The sequence below is a fragment of the Staurois parvus genome, unplaced genomic scaffold (genome assembly GCF_062004578.1).
Source record: "Staurois parvus isolate SC_StPar_1 unplaced genomic scaffold, SC_StPar_1.0 ptg000885l, whole genome shotgun sequence".
Taxonomy (NCBI): domain Eukaryota; kingdom Metazoa; phylum Chordata; class Amphibia; order Anura; family Ranidae; genus Staurois; species Staurois parvus.
This window is the reverse complement of record NW_028318681.1, coordinates 2,436,726-2,458,344: the sequence shown is the minus strand read 5'-3', so window position 1 is coordinate 2,458,344 and position 21,619 is coordinate 2,436,726. Positions and strand designations below refer to the sequence as shown.

Below are 21,619 nucleotides of genomic sequence, written 5' to 3'. Positions count from 1 at the left end.
TAACCACCTGAAGACTAAGCCTTTTCCGACACTTCTCTGTTCACATGAAAAAAAATCAGTATTTTGTTCTAGGAAATTACTTTGAACCCGCCAACATCATATATTTTTTAAAGCAGACACGCTAGTGAATAAAATGGTGGGTGCTGCAATTTATGGCACATAGTACTCGAGCAGCGATTTGTTTTTTTAAAAATACACTTTCTTTACTTTTAATGCACAAAAACACAATATATTGGCCAATTATTTGGTAAAATATAAAAGATGATGGTATGCCGAGTAAATTGATACCAAACATGACATGCTTTAAAACTGCGCATGCCCTGTGCAATGGCGACAAACTGCATACATTTTTAATATCCGTAGGTAATGCTTTAAAAGCCTTTACAAGCTACCATTTTAGATTTACAGAGGTCTAGTGCTAGAATTACTGACCTTAATCTGACTTTTGCAACGATACCTCACATGCATGGTGCAACCGATGTTAACATACTGGCACGGGATCAATGTGGGGGGGGGGGGGGGGGCGAGGGTGCTTTATTTTTTAAGTTATTTTGATTTTTTACATTATTTTTACACTGTCCTTTTCATTTTTTTGATCACTTTTAATGCTATCACAGGGAATGCAAATATCCCTTATAACTTCAATGGATATTGTCATACATTCATTTTTGAGAAATCTGGGGTCTATGAGACTCTAGATATCTCCTCTACTCTTACATTATCTAATCTCACCAAGATCGGTGTGATCAGATGCTTTCCCAATTTACAAATGGCGCTGTTTATATCCTGCGAAACTGAAGTGATGAAATGCTCGTAGCTTCTGATTTCTTAGACTATAGAGATGATTGTCACCATTCTGGTCTCCAATCAGCTCTATGGTCAGCTGGCAGAAACACCCGCTGCATTCTCAGGTTCCCCCGAGAAGGCCGTGGAAGGCAGCGGGGGAGGGGGGCATCGTCTCTCGCTGCTTGTAAAAGCAATCTTGCAGCTAATTAGCCACTAGGATTGCTTTTACATGAAAGCTGATCACTGGCTGAAAAACATTATACCAGGATGATGCCTGCAGCACCAGCTTGTACTACACTTGTGGGACTTGCCACATCACCAAGTGATACTGCAGTGCTAGTATGTGAAAGACCAGGATGTACTAGGCTGCTGGTGCTCGCCAGTTCACCAAAAGGTAGAGTGGCACTAGTACTGGCACTCTGCTGCATATGAGAGTCATCATGCAATTGTAACATCTCAGCAACCTGGGATTGGGGTTGGGTACGCCTGATCTTAGCAGAGACCTCTTCTCCATCATCTGAGCTATCTGTCAGGATGCAGCTGTTGTCTATAGGTTCGTATTTTGAGGCTGATTGTGTCAGGGAGTCTTCCCCTTCGTTCTCACCTGACATACTCAGAATCCTGTAGGCCTCTTCACTAGAGTACCTTTCCATTGGCATTTTGGCCACTACATTTATAGGTACCTAGTGCGCCCCACGGTAAAAGGAGCACCTAGCTGTCAGGGACTGCTTGAACCACTACAAAAAAATGTACCAGCAAGTGCTAACAGAGATCAGGCCTGATTCTACAAACACTGCGGTTTTGTGTGCAATGTATCAAGTGACAGTGACCTACTGACACTGCACTTGCTGGGGGAGAAGGGGGCGGTAAGCGTAGGGGCCAAACGCAGGTGCTGGCAGGTATCGGGGCTGATCCCGCTAATACTGCGTTTTTGGGGACGCTATACTAATGTGAACACTGGTATAGTGCTGATCTGATCAAAGATATTGATCCATTCAAAGACTATACTAGCAATGGAGGTTTATAGTGTATGTGAGTGTGCTCCTGGCAAACAAGGGGTTAAATGGGATTACTGGTGTACTGTCAGGAAATCTGACGCTATCTGGGAGGGGCACGAAAACCGTGGGAGTGCAAATCACATACATATATGTGATTTTATGAACCCGTGCCGCCCTGTATTTCTACTATAGGGTGGCGCGGAAGCGATTAAACATGTCCAGTAAAAAAAAAAAAAAATTAAAAAGTAAAATTTGGTCATAAATTTAGTCCAAAATGTATTCTGCTCCATGTCTTTGCTAAAATAAAATCCCAATAAGAGTAAATTAATTGGTTTACGTGAAAGTTATAGCGTCTAGAAATGGCGGTATAGATACTGGAATTTATTTTCTTTTTTCTATAAATAATGACGGCGATCAGCGACTTATAGCGGGACTGTGGTGGGCATTCTGACACTGGGAGGAACTGACTTGGTGTCACTGATATCCCCAGTGACACCAATAGAGTGATCAGTCCTAAAAAAAAAAAAAAAAGCACTGACACTGTACTAATGGCACTGGGCAAAAAAGGGTTAACATAAGGGGTGATCAAAGGGTTAACTGTGCGCTGTTTTACTATGGGGGCGTGCTTACACCCGGAGCAGTGTGCCCGAGCCGACGGGGAGGATGACTGTTAGTAAACAAAGTAGCCCTCCTCCCCGTCAGTGATTGTCGGTAATCACCGGGTGCTGGCAGGTAATCATCGGCCTGGGCCCGCTGATTGACAGCCGTGGCCGCGAATGGCGGCGTGGGTAGGGCATGAACGCGGCCTGCGCGCACCCCCTACTTGGAAATGCAAAATCACGTGTACATACGTGTTTTTGTGCACCCGTGCTGCCCTTTGGCAGCATTTCTGCTATAGGGCGGTAAGGAAGTGGTTAATTGGTGTTTATAAGTGGACTTGCAGTCCAAGTTACCTTCTTTGTGTGTCTTTCATACAATATGGAAATGTAAGAACCGCAGTCATATCATTATGGCTAACTGTGCTCTTATTTCTAACAATAACCCTAAATATCCCAAAAAATTAAAAGTCTGCAGCCCCTGCGGAGCAGGCACCTTTCGCTGAAAAAGAAAGTAAAAGTCTCCTAAACAAGATACAGAAAAAAAATCTGAAAGCTAAACCCTGGAATAACCAAATCTTGTCTAATTACCAGAGGCGTGTGTATTCTTCCTTCAATCTTTGTGTGCTTTGTGTATCTCTGCCACATCTGTGCAGCAATCCAGTGTGAAATGTTATCTCTGTACAGCAGCTTTCTGTAAAATCTTTAGTGGGAGAGGCCTTCTGGGTACCTCTCACAGCTCTAGACTCCACACAGCCTAGCGATGGGACTGCTACTTTTGCAAGGTAATAACCAAGTTTGCAAAGACATTTGGTGCACACAAAGTGAACTTATATCCTTTGTGACTATTGAAGAATAAAGAAAACAAATATAGGTTTATGTGTAGCTTTATGACCTACAGGTTATACCAGGGGTCCTCAAACTATTTAAACAGGGGGCCAGTTCACAGACCTTCACACTGTTGGGGGGCCGGACTCTAGTTTGAAGAAGAAAAAAAAAAAAGAACAAATTCATATGCGCACCACACACATCTTATTTGTAGTGGAAAAAAACTGGAAAAAAACAATACAATATTTAAAATACACTGTACTCTAACGCACTGGACACCACAATGCACAGTACACTGTGATGCACTGGACACCGCCATTAACTGTACACTGTGATGCACTGGACACCGCCATTAACTGTACACTGTGATGCACTGGACACCGCCATTAACTGTACACTGTGATGCACTGGACACCGCCATTAACTGTACACTGTGATGCACTGGACACCGCCATGCACTGTACACTAACGCAACGGGCACCGCAATGCACTGTACTGTGTGACGTACTGGACACCGCAATGCACTGTACACTGGACACCGCAATGCAGCGTACTGTGTGATGTACTGGACACCGCAATGCACTGTACACTGGCACACTGGACACTGCAATGCACTGTACACTAACGCACTAGACCAGCCTTTCTCAACCAGGGTGCCTTGAGGTTTCTTCAGGGGTGCCTTGGAAAAAGGTCTAAAAATTGCCCAAAACTTGTACACAAGCCAGCGGGTGGAACAAGCCTGCCTTTTAGTAACACAAAGCCACAGGTTTTCATTGTGCACCATTAGGACCTTTTAGCCACCAGTGCCTGACAACCAATGACATCATCAGTTGATAAGGAGGATGTTGGTTGCCTGCACAGTATCTTGGTTTGACCCTCTCCCGCCCCTCTCGGTCTGTGCTGGGGGTCACATCTCAGTGATAGAGAAAAACTGAGGGAGAAGAGAAACATTGGAATACTAGTCAGTACCAGTGTGCAAAAGTGTATTTACTTTGGAAAAACAAATCACCTCTAATGTTGGGCGTCCTATGTATGCGGATGTTGCTGCGTTATATAAAACTATTAGAATACTTTTATACATTTCAGAATAGGGTGCCTCAGGATTGTCCATAATTTCAAAGGGTGCTGTGACAAGAAGGCAGGAAGAACTAAGGGATGTGTCCAGGATGGAAGGTATATTTGCCCCAGGTTCATGTTATACACGGACTGTTTCTCCTGTTGTGCTGTGTAGTGAGCCGTTTTAGGTCACTGATGATTTCATTAGCTCAGCTGTAGCGAGTTGAGGGCTCTGGGCTCTATAAAACGCCCAGGCTGCTTAGAGAGGATGCTCCAACCTGGAACCAGTTTGCTGTGCAGGACAGACTGGGGAGCAACCAAACCATCCTGTGGTGAGAGATAATCTGTGTGATCTTAGACTGTGTGAACACTCTGTGTCTAAGCAGCAATAGGCTGTATTCAGACAGCTAGATAGGAAACCTGTGTTTGTAGTTAGATGCCCAGCAGGGCAAGGTTTTATTTTCTGTTTGTATTTTTTTGCTGTTTTGACTATTTGCACCGTGTGTTCACCCGACTTGTAAATAAAGCACAAACTTTTCACCAAGATCCTGCTGTCGTGCTGAGCCTCTTTCACGGTGTTCTGACCCATCCAGGGGGCCAAGCACAACCCGCTACTGGGTTAATCCCTCACATATGGTGGAGGATGCAGGCAGGTGAAGCAAGGCCAGCATGGAAGAGATACTGAGACAGCTTGCTTTGGCAAATGCAAGTCAGCAGAAAACAAATGCAAGTTTGCAACAGAGCCTTGCAGTCCAGCAGCAGGTTTTGCAACAGAGCCTTGCAGCCCAGCAGCAGGTTTTGCAACAGAGCCTTGCAGCCCAGCAGCAAGCCCCGGAACAGGCGTAGGCACGCCTTAGGGAATCGTTGGAATGGCAGGAACAGATACACCAACAGCAAATTGCAGCCATCATGAAACAGCTTCAGCAGAGTGAGCAGACTGAGGCTGGGAGTGATTTTACTACCATACCATCTTTCCGTGTAAGTCACCTGCTGCCAAAGATGTCTGCAGATGAGGACCCTGAGATGTTTCTGACCACTTTTGAGAGGACAGTTGAAAAAGAAAGTTGACCTAAAGAGCAGTGGGCTGGACTAGTGGCCACCCCACTATCTGGCGAGTCCCAAAAGGCTTATTTTGACCTTGAGCCTGAGGAAGCCAAGAACTAGGATCGTTTAAAAATGGAAATTTTGGCGCGGCTGGGCGTAACCCTGGCTGTCCGGGCTCATCGGGTACACAACTGGAGTTATCGACTGGGAAAACCACCCCGATCCCAAATGTATGACCTTATTCATTTGACCAGGAAATGGCTGCAGCCAGATACACTGTCTGGACCAAAGATTGTGGAAAGGGTGGTGATGGACAAATTTCTGAGGTCTCTCCCTACTACCTTGCAGAAATGGATGAGTCATGGAGATCCACAAACAGCAGACAAGCTTTTGGACCTTGTGGAGAGATATCTAGCGACTGAAAATCTTACGTCTTCCCTCAAGGAATCACCGACTTTCCACCCCAAGACCAGACCATCCCCAGCAATGGGTAACATTGCACCAAGGGATGGGGGTGGAGAGATTGGAAAAGGGGGAACGAAAGGTACTTTTGGGACTGTTTCCAATATCTGGCGTGAGCGGCCTGGAAAGCCAAACCCGCCAGAGGTGAGCAGAAGGATAATCTGTTACCGCTGCCGGGAAAAGGGACATGTAGCAGCAGATTGCCCAAGTACGGATGAACCAATGCACTGTGACTTTCTTACTGAGAGACAGCAGTCCCCATTTGCAACTGTTACTTGCACTGCTGAAAAGGGAAATGAGAAACCTTTATGCAAAATGGGTATTGATGGTAAAAATGTTGTTGCATTGTTGGATTCAGGTAGCCTGGTTACTTTGGAAAAAACTGAATTGGTAACGGGAAAAACCTTGCACCCTAGAAAATTGGCAGTCATTTGTGTTCATGGGGACACGAGAGAGTATCCAGTGGCAACAGTGTCCTTTGAGACCTCCCTCGGTAACCTGTGTCATCAGGTGGATCTGGTTCCCCAACTGCCACATGACGCCATTGTGGGGAGGGATTTCCCAAAATTCTGGGAGCTCTAGAATGGCCCAGATTTCCCATTAAATGGTCCTTCAGAGCCTGAAGGTTATCCTAGGGAATCCTCTGAGGGTGAGGATTGAGCCTGTGTTTCCCTTGCCAGTATTAGCAGGGAAAACAGAGCCTAGGGAGGAGCCTACAACCCCTAGTGTTTGACTTAGAAGTACACAGGGAAAATTTTGCCACTGAACAACTGAAGGACCCCACATTACTAAGGGCCCGAGAGAATGTAGTAAAAATAGAGGGGGAATCCTTTCTATGAGTGGATTCATCTGGTGTGCTGCATACTACCAAGTGCTGTTGACCATACTAGAGATAATTGGTCACCTACATAGGGTGAGTGTTGGTCCATGTGGGGCACCAACAGTACTGTTAAGTGGAGCATGTTATTACAAGTACCAAACCACTGGCCCTTTTCACACCTTCGTATTATCTTTTTGAACTTTTAACTTACATATTCTTTGGTTTACTTTATGTTTATCGAATGTATACACAATGTTGTAATATGAGCAGTTTGCATTTGATTATTTATGGTACACTGTGTTGAGGTTAACACATATTTAACCCCTTGCCCTACTGAGGATTTACCCCCCCCCCTTCCTTACCAGCCCATTCTTTGCATTACAGCGCTGCGTTACTTTAACTGACAATTTCGTGGTCATGCAACGCTGAACCCAAATGAAATTTACGTACTTTCTTTCCCGTGAACTGAGCTTTTTTTCCCCTGACAGCATTTTGCAGTGAAGGACCCTTGCTCTTTCTGTGGAAGCAGCAGTTGTTCTGCAGAGGACAGACCTATAGCTTTGGGATCAGCGACACTCATGCACCTTGCAGATTGGAGAGTTCTGTCTCTGACTCAGCAGTGGGTGTATCAGATCTCTGAAAGGCAACCGTTGCCTCCACACAGCGAGAAAGGGTCCTTCTCAGCAGCATTGCAGGTAGTGGACCAAACTAGGGATGCACCGAAATTTCAGTGGCCCGAAGCGTTTCTGCCAAAAACACCCCTTTCGGCCGTCGGCCGAAATGAAAAAAAGCACCGATACGGGTGCCAAAAAAACCCCGCCCCTCGCTGCCGCCACTCGGGAGTTCTCAGCCTCACCTGAGAAACCATCGATCCCGGCGCTGGGCATAGAGATGAGTGAAGGAAAGATGGCCTCCACTCATCTCTATGCCCTTGGAGGACCGGAGCGATGTCACTTCCGGTTACGGACATTTTTTTTTTTTAAAGCACTAGATCAATGGGTTTTTTTTTGATCCAATTCTTTACATTGTAAAGGAGAGATGTTGGGTCTTATTGACCCCATATCTCTCCATAAAGAGGACCTGTCACTAATTATTTCTATCACAGGGGATGCATGCATTTCTTGTGATAAGAATAAAAGTGATAACAATTTTTTTAAAGGGACAGTGCAAAAAACAAAACAAAAATAAATAAATTAAAAAAAAGTTGAAAGTGTCCCTGTCACCCCACGTAGTGGTGAACGCATATGTAGGCCATGTCCACATATGTAAACAATATTCAAACCACGTGTGAGGGTATCGCCACGAACATCAGAGCAAGAACAATAATTATCGCACTAGACCTCCTCTGTAACTTTACACTGCTAACCTGTAGAAATTTTTACAGCATCACCCATGGAGATTTTTTAAGTACCGCAGTTTCACACCATTCCAAGAGCGTGCACAATTTTAAAGCATGACATGTTGGGCATCTATTTACTCGCCGTAAAATTCTCTTTCATATTTTACAAAAAAATTGAGGTATATATTGTTGTTTTTTTTCTAATCAAAGTGTATTTTTTTCAAAAAAATATATATTCATGTTTAAAAATTGTGCATTTCGGTTCTCGGCTAAGTGCATTTTGAATTTTCATTTTCGGCACCAGAATTTTCATTTCTATGTACCACTAGACAAAATATTTTTTTTTTGTTACAATACTTTTGTTTTGAAGCATCCAAAATGTATTTAGCTGATTTAAATTGAAGAATGTGTTGACTTTTACATTTTCAAAAGGAAAACAGATATGGCAATCCCCTGTAATTGTCTCAAAACAGCAACTTAAAGTGATTCTAAACCCATTTTATTTTCTTTAAAATAATAAACATGTCATACTTACCTGCTCTGTGCTCCCCTCGGGTCCCTGGCTCCTCCCCCTTTGCCAAGTGTCCTCATAGCAAGCCACTGGCTATGGGAGCACTCGTGCAGGTTCACTGCAGAGCCAGCTCTGAGTGTCTATTGACTCACAAAGCACAGCCTGGCCCGGCTTCCTCCTCACTGGCCAATGGCTCCCGCTGCTGTCTCTGAGCCAAAGACAAAGGAGAGAACAGAGAGATGGAATATTGATTTTTGCTAAAATGTCATCTATCCTTCTAGTGTATGATCTGAAATTACTAAGAATAAAAAGGAGCTCTGGATAGGCAGTGGATTGCTGCTGACAATGTATGTGTGTTTTGGTTATAGAACTAAACTGCCCGAGTGATGCCTGCTGTAGTACTCTAGTGATAAAACATGAAAAGGAACCATGGCTTACCTTGCGCCTATGATCACCAGGTAATCCAGTAACCTGAGAAATGGCTTTTTCTTCTGCCCCATGGTCCCAACTTCTTACTTAATCATCTCACACACTGCTTAGCTCACTGGACCATCACTGATCAAGGAGAAACCAGCAGAAACCTTAAACCAGGAGAAAAATACACAAAAAGAAACAACAAAATATATAAATACATTTCACACATACCAGCCTTTATATAATATTAACCTCAAACATATGGCTGAAATATTTATACAGGTCTTATCTGACAAAGGACTTATATTTCTATCCCTCCAGTCCTGAAATCTACACAGCTCTGCCACACAGCACAGTACTGTTTGTCAGAGCAGGAACCCCATTTTTCTCTGCTGCAGATAACTAACACTTACAGGTCTTGCCTTTCCCCTAGCCTATGACTGAACAGTAAAGAGAGAAGCAGAAAGCCGAATCTTTCTGTCACTTCCCCTTCTCCTCCTATCAGCACATGAGCACAATCAACTGGTCCCTTGCACTGCTGCAGCACCCCCCCCCCTTAGTCTGATCTCTGCTGACTTCAAGAAGCTGATAATAAATCAAATTTCAGTTACTGTTTGCATTTAAAAAAAAATAATTTATAGATATATTAAAGGGAGCTCCACCAAAAGGGGCAGCTCTGTTTGTCTGCCTCCTACCCCCTCCACTGCCACATTTTACACTTTTTTTTGGGGGGGGGGAGCGGGTCCCTGGTTCTAGCATGCCCTCCTCCTTCCCCCCACAGTCTTCTAGGACACTTTACAGGTCCAAGAAGACTGCCGGACCATTCGGGAGGTGCAGTACACCTCGTGCAGTGGGCACCCAGCTGTGAAGCCAAAAGGTGTCACAGCTGGGTGACCACAATTAAGATGTCAGCTCAAGGGGGGGGGGGGGGGGGGAGACAAGTGGGTGAAGGGACGGCATAGGCGAGAACATCACTGATCCTGCTAAGAAAGAGTTCAATGTTTTAATAGGGGTATAAAGTAGAACTATAGGCAACATTTCTTTTTCATTTTGGACATTTATAACCCCCGTCAGTTTTATTTTTTGCCATCTGTGTCCCATTGGGGAGATTTACCTTCACTTCCTGTCCCATAGCCAAAACAGGAAGTCAAAAAAATCCCTGAAAATTAAGGGAATACTTTGGGGTCCCTCATTGGAAGATTTCCCCTCTATTACTTTTCTGGGGACAACACAAAATTTGGGATTTTCTTTTACATTTACCTTCGATGATAATGGCAAACAGGACACATAGAGAGGGGGGATCTCTCAGGGACAAAGACAGCAATAAAAACCTGACAGGTGTTCTAATCCCTCTCCTCTCTACCCCCCAAAAAAAAAAAAAAAAAGTTTTTCCTTTAGTTATACATTAAGGCTTTCTAATCCCAAGAATTAAAATACTCCATAATACTTGCTGCCGGTATTCTCACCTTCCAAAGCCCTTTAGTTCACGGGTAAGTTCACCTTTTGATAAAAAAAAAAAAAAATGCACATTTTATATGCAGGTAAAAAAATGTGCATTATTTTTTGCTGCCGAAGCCTGGAAAGCATTGCACCAGCGATAGGCAGATCACTGATGCCATGCAGGTCTCCTGCAGATCTGTCAGTACATCTGCTCACCCCATACAGGATGTACAAGCAAGCAGATATACTGACAGAAAGACTGAATGAACTATCCCAGTGCTCCACAGTGCCGTGGTAGTTCATTGAGAACTACAAACTGACAGCCGCTAAGTCTGTCGGGACTAGTAGTTTCTCATTCACAGAGGAGTGATGTGACCAGGCAAATGGAGCCCCGCACGGCCACATTTTTTAAACATTTGACAGCTATCGGGGAGAAGATCGCTCACTAGCTGACAAAGCTGGTGATCTGCAGGGAGCGGGGGCCAGTGCTTTCATAACATGTTACACTCTGAATATGGGGGTAACATGTTACAAAAGGTGAATTAACCTTTAACCACTTGCCCTCCAGAGGATTTAACCCCCTTCCTGAGCAGGCCATTGTTTTGCATTACGGCTGGTCAATGATACGGTGGTATTTGATTGCCTATGCATTTTTATTTTTTGCACAATAAAAAAAAAAAAAGTGACGATTTTGAAAAAAAAAACCAATATTTTTGACTTTTTGCTATTAGACATTTAGACATGTCCAGTAAAAATTTTTTAAAAATCACATTTCATCACAAATTTAAGCCAAAATGTGTTCTGCTCCATGTCTTTGCTATAAAAAAATCCCAATATGTGTAAATTAATTGGCTTACGTGAAATTTATAGTGTTTACAAATGGCGGTATATATACTGGGTTTTTTTTTTTTGTTTTTTACTAGTAATGACGGCGATCAGTAACTTATAGCGGGACTGCAGTGGGCATTCTGACACTGGGTGGAACTGACCTGTTTTCACTGACATCCCTAAGAACACCAATACAGTGATCAGTGCTAATAAAAACCACTGACACTGTACTAATGGCAGCTGGGAGGAAGGGGTTAACATGTGGGGCAATTAAAGGGTTAACCTGTGTTCTGTGTTACTATGGGGCTGTGTGTTAGTGCTCTGCACAGCCATGCAAAGCAGTGGGCAGGAGCTGACAGGGGAGAGAACTGTTTTGTTTACAAACCATTCCCCCCCCCCCCCCCCCCCCTTCACTGTCGGAGATGTTCGGCAATCACCGTGTGCCGGTGAGTAAACACCGACTGGGACCCGGTGACTGATAGCTGCAGCCGCGAATGGTGACGCGGGTAGGGCACATGGGCGCCCCCTACCTGGAAATGCAAAATCAGGTATATACACGTGATTTTGTGCACCCGTGCCGCCTTGTAGCAGTACTTCTGCTATAGGGTGGACGGGAAGCGGTTAATACAATACTGATGTTTACCTTCCTGGGGACACCTCTGGCACGTGTGCATTCTAACGAATATTCTCAGTATCCTAAAATGCTGCGATGTGAAGACACCTTTGCTCTAATGACATGATCACAGATCTATAGTATAGGTTCTCACTCTCACAAGCCTTCCTCTGTTTACTTCCCGAAACACCATGTGACAAGCAACATCACAGGGGCTGTGTCATCACTTAGGCTACTTTCACGCTGACTTGCGGCAAAAACACATATGCATATTTCACACGTTTATACCACGGTTGCTGTGCGTTTTGTGGTGTGTGTTAAATGTGTTGCATTGCAAAGCATATTGGTGAATAGCTGGTTGTTAAGGACGTCATCAGGTACTGGCTTCTTAACCATTTGACAACCAGCCTATAGCCGAATAAAGGCTACAGCGCAGTTGTCCAGTTCTGGGAGGGCGTCATACGACATCCTCCTAGAACGCGCCCTCCCGCGTGCCCCCAGCAGCGCGCATCTGGTGATCTCTGTGATTGCTGAGTACCAGCAATCAGCCATCTGCTGATTGCAGGTACAAAGCTTTACAGGCTCCTGAAACAAATAAATAAGTGCACATTTTTTTTCCACCAGAAAATTTTAAAAAAAAAGTGCTTTTATTCATAAAAAGTGAACTTATCCTTTAACTAGCAGCTATTGATTGGCTGTGAAGGATGCCGGTGGGCGGCCACTTCTTAACAACCAGCACATTTCTGCCACATGACCTAAAAAAACGCACCCTGGGTGAGGACTGGTTACACTCTGAGGGCCGGATGACACCAGGACGGCCCAGGAATGCGGCACTGAAAGACTTGTGGAAGAAGTGGGAGGACTGGAGAACTCGGACACTCAGGGCATTGTTGGCCACAACTTGGGGGCCAGTCACACAGTTTTGTTTTTCTTTTATTTTGATTTCAGTGAGCTGTACCCTGTGCAGGCCTGGGGGGGGTCAGCCACAGTCTGCCTCCCCAGTGTTCTGGGGGAAAACTGGGGGAGGCAGGTGGAGGGAAACACTGGGCTGGGGGGGGAAAAACTGGGGGAAAAGGTGGGGGGGGGGGAAACGCTAAGGGGGCAGGGGGGAAGAACGCTAAGTGGGCGGAGGGGGGGATAAAGCTAAGTGGGTGCGGGGGGGATAACCCAGAGGGTGTGGAGGGGGGGGATAAAGCTGAGGGTGTGGGGGGATAAAGCTGGGGGGGGATAAAGCTGAGGGTGTGGGGGGGATAAAGCTGAATGGGGCGGGGGGATAACGCTGAGGGGGAAATTGGGGAGATGCTGAGGAGGCAGGTGGGGGGGACGCTGGGGGGCAGGTTGGGGAGCCCCAGCTATATCTGTGCCTCTTATTCCCCCACCTTCTCCAGACATGACCTCCTATCAGCCTTTTTATACAGACAATCCCCCCAGCCTTCTCCACAAAGCCCCCCGGCCTCCTCCATCCACCTACCCAGCTCTCCTGCCCTCTGTCCTCCTCACCTGCTCAGCTCAGCTCCCCCCGGGAGGCCATCATCCCCACCCCGGCCGTTCCTTTCCTGTTCCCCTCTCAGCTGCTCCTCTCCTCCGCCTCCCATAGACTTTACATAGCTAAAGATGGCCGCCGTTTTCTCTGTATAGAGCCGACTGGGAAGGGAGACATCTATGGCGAGGAGCGGTATTACACCTGAGAATGCCATCTTGTGGCAGAACTCAATAATAACCATTGAATGGCCCCAATCCTGTGTAATTCAGTGTTCTTGCAAAGATCACTTATTGTTATCTCACAAATATATTCTTATTCTTATAGCCAAATTTGCCACGCTAACTCCTCCCACAGTTTTTACACTACAAAGACAAGTAATATATCAAAACGTGCGGATTGTTCCCGATCGGATTGCTATTACTTTGTGGAACGTTTCGCTGAATCGTTCACGAAATATCGCGGTTTTTGTGGTGAAATTTTCCCATAGGAATGAATGGTGCAACTAGAGTGAGAAATGACAAAGCTACAGTGTGGAAGGAAAAATCAGAACATGATTTGTAAACTGCCATCACTATGTCATTTTCAAGCCCACCTACACATATCTTATATCAAAACGTTCAGCTAACCCTGCTGTCACTAAAAATGTTCACGGCTAAGCCATAGTCCTGATAGTTTTCACAATATGACCGTTTGTTTGCAACTCACCCCTCCCATTGACTTTCATTGAAACTTCACTCACAGTCACCTGAAATTTTAAGGGACATTTTTAAACTGCGACTGTGCATTCATTTTTAATATTTCAGACACATACTATACATCAAAATTTAGGTCTGGTTCTTGTGATTCTAACAATATAACCCTTTTCACGGTAGCATTTATACTTTTAAAACTACAAGTGTTTGAAGATGGCAATCGCCAGTGAAGTTGGCAAGTTGGAGCAGTGTGTATATAACTAGACAATCTACAATTTCTGGGGAAATTGTGTAAAGTGTTCTTGCCGCAACCTTTACCAAATGATTGATGAAATGTAAGCAGTGCACATTGCAAGCCTTATAGTGAGAAATGCATTTCAGCTTGTATTTTGAAGCTCACAGTCCAGCCTCGTGAGTCATCTGCCTCTTGAGTGACCTTTGGTTGCTGCACCTGGAGAGGGCGGAGTAGGCTAACTGTGCTGAGACAGCTGGGTTGCTATGACAACTCACTCTGAGAGGAATGTCAGCATGCCTGTTCTAAACAGGCTTTTTAAACTTGCCAAGTTCAATTGCGTGCTAAAATTAGTATTAATTAAATATTAAAGAAAAGAAACATAGTGTCTTATCCGGGATATCAATTATTTATTTTTATTTTTATTTTAATTTTTTTTTAATTTTAATTTTAATTTTTATTTTATTTTATTTTATTTTTAATTTTATTTTTATTTTAATTTTATGTTAATTTTAATTTTATTTTTATTTTATTTTAATTTTATTTTTATTTTAATTTTATGTTAATTTTAATTTTATTTTTTTTTTAATTATATTTTAATTTTATGTTAATTTTATTTTTATTTTAATTTTTTTTTTTAATTTAATTTTATTTTTATTTTAATTTTTATTTTTATTTTATTTTTAATTTTATTTTAATTTTAATTTAATTTTAATTTAATTTTTATTTTTATCCAGACTGAATAATAATACCATCTTATTTATACAGAAGGAACTGTCATTCCCACTGCAAATATTTTTTATTTATTTTAATTTTAATTTTATTTTTATTTTTATTTTAATTTTATTTTATTTTTTTATTTTAATTTTAATTTTATTTTATTTTTATCCAGACTGAATAATAACACCATCTCATTTATACAGAAGGAACTGTCATTCCCACTGCAAATATTTTTTATTTATATTTTTCATTCATAGTTTTTGTTTTTTCACATTGATAAATTAATTTATTTGATATATTTACACAAATCATATATTTAAGTATAATTAATTGATGTAATTATTTGATTATCGGTGGTACACTTATGAATTCATTATATCACATAAGGTAGAATATATTGGAGCGCGGTACACTACTGGCATTCGTGAACATTTTTAGTGACAGCAGGGTTAGCTGAACGTTTTGATATAAGATATGTGTAGGTGGGCTTGAAAATGACATAGTTATGGCAGTTTACAAATCATGTTCTGATTTTTCCTTTCACACTGCAGCTTTCTCACTCTAATGTGACTCAGCTGCCCCCTGAGTGACCTTTGCTTGCACCTGTTACCTCAGTCAGTCACAGGTGTGTGACAAGCTCTGCTCTAAACAGGCTGTTTAAACTTGCCAAGTTCACTGGCGATTGCCATTTTCAAACGCTTGTAGTTTTAAAAGTATAAATGCTACCGTGAAAAGGTTTATATTGTGACAATCACAAGAAAAAGACCTAAATTTTGATATATAGTATGTCTCTGCAATATTAAAAATGAAGGCACAGTCGCAGTTTAAAAACGTCCCTTAAAATGTCAGGTATCTAGAGTGGAGTTTCAATGAAAGTCAATGGGAGGGGTGAGGTGCAAACACATGGTCATATTCTGAAAACTATCAGGAGTATGTCCTAGCCGTGAACATTTTTAGTGACAGCAGGGTTAGCTGAACGTTTTGATATAAGATATGTGTAGGTGGGCTTGAAAATGACATAGTTATGGCAGTTTACAAATTATGTTCTGATTTTTCCTTCCACACTGCAGCTTTCTCACTCTAATGTGACTCAGCTGCCCCCTGAGTGACCTTTGCTTGCACCTGTTACCTCAGTCAGTCACAGGTGTGTGACAAGTTCTGCTCTAAACAGGCTATTTAAACTTGCCAAGTTCACTGGCGATTGCCATTTTCAAACGCTTGTAGTTTTAAAAGTATAAATGCTACCGTGAAAAGGTTTATATTGTGACAATCACAAGAAAAAGACCTACAGTTTGATGTATAGTATGTCTCTGAAAGATAAAAAATGAAGGCACAGTCGCAGTTTAAAAACGTCCCTTAAAATGTCTGGTGTCTAGAGTGGAGTTTCAATGAAAGTCAATGGGAGGGATGAGGTCCAAACAAATGGTCATATTCTGAAAACTATCAGGAATATGGCTTAGCTGTGAACATTTTTAGTGACAGCAGGGTTAGCTGAACGTTTTGATATAAGATATGTGTAGGTGGGCTTGAAAATGAAAGAGTGATGGCAGTTTACAAATCATGTTCTGATTTTTCTGATTTTTCCTTTACACACTCTAGCTGTGCTCTGCTTCTCAATGCATTCCTATGGGAAAATTTCGCCGCAAAAACCGCGATATTTCTTGAACGATTCGGCGAAACGTTCCACAAAGTAATAGCAATCCGATCGGGAACAATGCGCACGTTTTGATATATTACTTGTATTTGTAGTGTAAAAACTGTGGGAGGAGTTAGCGTGGCAAATATGGCTATAATAAGAATAAGAATAACTAGAAAATCTACAATTTCTGGTGAAATTGTGTAAAGTGTTCTTGCCAAGTAATGATGACATGTAAGCAGTGCACATTGCAAGCCTGAGAGAGGGAGAAATGCATTTCAGCTTGTATTTACCATCTCACAGTCCAGCCTGTGTGACTCAGCTGCGTGTGAGTCATGTTTGGTTGCTAGAGAAACTCACTCTGTCAGGAATGTCATTAGCTGTGCTCTGAACTGGCTTTTTAAACTTGGCAAGTTCACTGGCGATTGCCATCTTCAAACGCTTGTAGTTTTAAAAGTATAAAAGCTACTGTGAAAAGGTTGATAGTGTGACAATCACAAGAAAAATACCTACAGTTTGATGTATAGTATGTCTCTGAAAAATAAAAAATGAAGGCACAGTCGCAGTTTAAAAACGTCCCTTAAAATGTCTGGTGTCTACAGTGGAGTTTCAATGAAAGTCAATGGGAGGGGTGATGTGCAAACAAATGGTCATATTCTGAAAACTATCAAGAGTATGTCCTAGCCGTGAACATTTTTAGTGACAGCAGGGTTAGCTGAACGTTTTGATATAAGATATGTGTAGGTGGGCTTGAAAATGAAAGAGTGATGGCAGTTTACAAATCATGTTCTGATTTTTCCTTACACCCTGTAGCTTTGTCATTTCTCACTCTAGTTGCTCAATGCATTCCTATGGGAAAATTTCGCCACAAAAACCGCGATATTTCGTGAACGATTTGGCGAAACGTTCCACAAAGTAATAGCAATCCGATCGGGAACAATCCGCACGTTTTGATATATTACTTGTCTTTGTAGTGTAAAAACTGTGGGAGGAGTTAGCGTGGCAAATTCGCTATAATAATAAGAATAAGAATAAGAATAAGAATATACTTGTGAGATAACAATAAGTGTTCCTTGCTATGCAAGAACACTTAAAAATAAGAACTAGACAATCTACAATTTCTGGGGAAATTGTGTAAAGTGTTCTTGCCGCAACCTTTACCAAATGATTGATGAAATGTAAGCAGGGCACATTGCAAGCCTGATAGTGAGAAATGCATTTCAGCTTGTATTTTGAAGCTCACAGTCCAGCCTCGTGAGTCATCTGCCTCTTGAGTGACCTTTGGTTGCTGCACCTGGAGAGGGCGGAGTAGGCTCACTGTGCTGAGACAGCTGGGTTGCTATGACAACTCACTCTGAGAGGAATGTCAGCATGACTGTTCTAAACAGGCTTTTTAAACTTGCCAAGTTCAATTGCGTGCTAAAATTAGTATTAATTAAATATTAAAGAAAAGAAACATAGTGTCTTATCCGGGATATCAATTATTTATTTTTATTTTTATTTTTTTTTATTTTAATTTTAATTTTTATTTTATTTTATTTTTAATTTTATTTTTATTTTAATTTAATTTTAATTTTATGTTAATTTTAATTTTATTTTTATTTTAATTTTATGTTAATTTTTATTTTATTTTTAATTTTATTTTTATTTTAATTTAATTTAAATTTTATGTTAATTTTAATTTTATTTTTATTTTAATTTTATTTTTATTTTAATTTTATGTTAATTTTAATTTTATGTTAATTTTAATTTTATTTTTATTTTATTTTAATTTTATTTTATTTTTAATTTTATTTTTATTTTATGTTATTTTTATTTTATGTTATTTTAATTTTATGTTAATTTTATTTTTATTTAATTTTTTTTTTAATTTTAATTTTATTTTATTTTTTAATTTTTATTTTTATTTTATTTTAATTTTATTTTAATTTAATTTTTATTTTATTTTTATTTTTATCCAGACTGAATAATAATACCATCTCATTTATACAGAAGGAACTGTCATTCCCACTGCAAATATTTTTTATTTATTTTAATTTTTATTTTAATTTAATTTTTATTTTATTTTTCATTTTATTTTTGTTTTAATTTTAATTTTTAATTTTATTTTTATTTTAATTTAATTTTATTTTTTTATTTTAATTTTAATTTTATTTTATTTTTATCCAGACTGAATAATAACACCATCTCATTTATACAGAAGGAACTGTCATTCCCACTGCAAATATTTTTTATTTTTATTTATATTTTTCATTCATAGTTTTTGTTTTTTCACATTGATAAATTAATTTATTTTATATATTTACACAAATCATATATTTAAGTATAATTAATTGATGTAATTATTTGATTATCGGTGGTACACTTATGAATTCATTATATCACATAAGGTAGAATATATTGGAGCGCGGTACACTACTGGTATTCGTGAACATTTTTAGTGACAGCAGGGTTAGTGGAACGTTTTGATATAAGATATGTGTAGGTGGGCTTGAAAATGGCAGAGTGATGGCAGTTTAGAAATCATGTTCTGATTTTTCTGATTTTTCCTTTGCACACTCTAGCTGTGCTGTGCTGCTCAATGCATTCCTATGGGAAAATTTCGCCGCAAAAACCGCGATATTTCTTGAACGATTCGGCGAAACGTTCTACAAAGTAATAGCAATCCGATCGGGATCAATGCGCACGTTTTGATATATTACTTGTCTTTGTAGTGTAAAAACTGTGGGAGGAGTTAGCGTGGCAAATATGGCTATAATAAGAAAAAGAATTAGATTTCAAATATGGCAGAGAAGAGCGGTTAAAAACAAACTGCTTCAAATTGCTTACTTCACTGGCGTCTTCACAATTTCTGTGGAAATTGTGTGGTGTTCTGGCCTCCACACAACTGGAGTGGGCAGGTTAGCTGTTGTCTCTCTGCTTCCTGCTCACACAGCTGGGTTCCTATGGCAACTCCCTCCACACCAAGGGCAGAGTCATGGTTATAAACAAACTGCTCCAAGTTGCTGACATCACTGGCGATTGCCATCTTCAAACGGTTGTAGTTTTAAAAGTATAAATGGTACCGTGAAAAGGCTTATATTGTGACAATCACAAGAAACAGACCTAAATTTTGATATATAGTATGTCTCTGCAATATTAAAAATGAAGGCACAGTCGCAGTTTAAAAACGTCCCTTAAAATTTCTTGTGTCTAAAGTGGAGTTTCAATGAAAGTCAATGGGAGGAGTGAGGTGCAAACAAATGGTCATATTCTGAAAACTATCAGGAGTATGTCCTAGCCGTGAACATTTTTAGTGACAGCAGGGTTAGCTGAACGTTTTGATATAAGATATGTGTAGGTGGGCTTGATAATGACATAGTTATGGCAGTTTACAAATCATGTTCTGATTTTTCCTTTCACATTGTAGCTTTCTCACTCTAATGTGACTCAGCTGCCCCCTGAGTGACCTTTGCTTGCACCTGTTACCTCAGTCAGTCACAGGTGTTTGAGAAGCTGTGCTCTAAACAGGCTATTTAAACTTGCCAAATTCACTGGCGATTGCCATCTTCAAACGCTTGTAGTTTTAAAAGTATAAATGCTACCGTGAAAAGGTTTATATTGTGACAATCACAAGAAAAAGACCTACAGTTTGATGTATAGTGTGTCTCTGAAAGATAACAAATGAAGGCACAGTCGCAGTTTAAAAACGTCCCTTAAAATGTCTGGTGTCTAGAGTGGAGTTTCAATGAAAGTCAATGGGAGGTGTGAGGTCCAAACAAATGGTCATATTGTGAAAACTATCAGGAGTATGTCCTAGCCGTGAACATTTTTAGTGACAGCAGGGTTAGCTGAACGTTTTGATATAAGATATGTGTAGGTGGGCTTGAAAATGAAAGAGTGATGGCAGTTTACAAATCATGTTCTGATTTTTCTGATTTTTCCTTTGCACACTCTAGCTGTGCTGTGCTGCTCAATGCATTCCTATGGGAAAATTTCGCCGCAAAAACCGCGATATTTCTTGAACGATTCGGCGAAACGTTCTACAAAGTAATAGCAATCCGATCGGGATCAATGCGCACATTTTGATATATTACTTGTCTTTGTAGTGTAAAAACTGTGGGAGGAGTTAGCGTGGCAAATATGGCTATAATAAGAATAAGAATAAGAATATATATGTGAGATAACAATAAGTGTTCCTTGCTATGCAAGAACACTTAACTAGACAATCTACAATTTCTGGGGAAATTGTGTAAAGTGTTCTTGCCGCAACCTTTACCAAATGATTGATGAAATGTAAGCAGTGCACATTGCAAGCCTGATAGTGAGAAATGCATTTCAGCTTGTATTTTGAAGCTCACAGTCCAGCCTCGTGAGTCATCTGCCTCTTGAGTGACCTTTGGTTGCTGCACCTGGAGAGGGCGGAGTAGGCTCACTGTGCTGAGACAGCTGGGTTGCTATGACAACTCACTCTGAGAGGAATGTCAGCATGCCTGTTCTAAACAGGCTTTTTAAACTTGCCAAGTTCAATTGCGTGCTAAAATTAGTATTAATTAAATATTAAAGAAAAGAAACATAGTGTCTTATCCGGGATATCAATTATTTATTTTTATTTTTATTTTAATTTTTTTTTTATTTTAATTTTAATTTTTAATTTTTTTTATTTTTATTTTTATTTTTATTTTAATTTAATTTTAATTTTAATTTAATTTTTATTTTAATTTTATTTTTATGTTAATTTTATTTTTATTTTAATTTTATGTTAATTTTAATTTTATTTTTATTTTATTTTAATTTTATTTTATTTTTAATTTTATTTTTAATTTTATTTTTATTTTTATTTTAATTTTATTTTTATTTTTATTTTATGTTATTTTAATTTTATTTTTATTTTAATTTTATGTTAATTTTATTTTTATTTAATTTTTTTTTTAATTTTAATTTTATTTTTATTTTAATTTTTATTTTTAATTTTATTTTAATTTTAATTTTAATTTTATTTTTATTTTTATCCAGACTGAATAATAATACCATCTCATTTATACAGAAGGAACTGTCATTCCCACTGCAAATATTTTTTATTTATTTTAATTTTAATTTTAATTTAATTTTTATTTTATTTTTCATTTTATTTTAATTTTA

At 40.0% G+C, this 21,619-nt stretch overlaps 1 long non-coding RNA gene across 20 annotated transcripts in view; it reads right to left on the bottom strand.

Annotated features, from left to right (window-relative positions):
• Positions 1 to 21,619, bottom strand: part of LOC149442481 (uncharacterized) — an 876,277-nt gene that overhangs the window by 21,806 nt on the left and 832,852 nt on the right. For all 20 annotated transcript variants that reach the window (XR_016307175.1, XR_016307176.1, XR_016307168.1 and 17 more), the window contains one exon: positions 8,879 to 9,021. This is a non-coding gene — a long non-coding RNA (uncharacterized LOC149442481). The remainder of the gene's footprint in view (positions 1 to 8,878; positions 9,022 to 21,619) is intronic.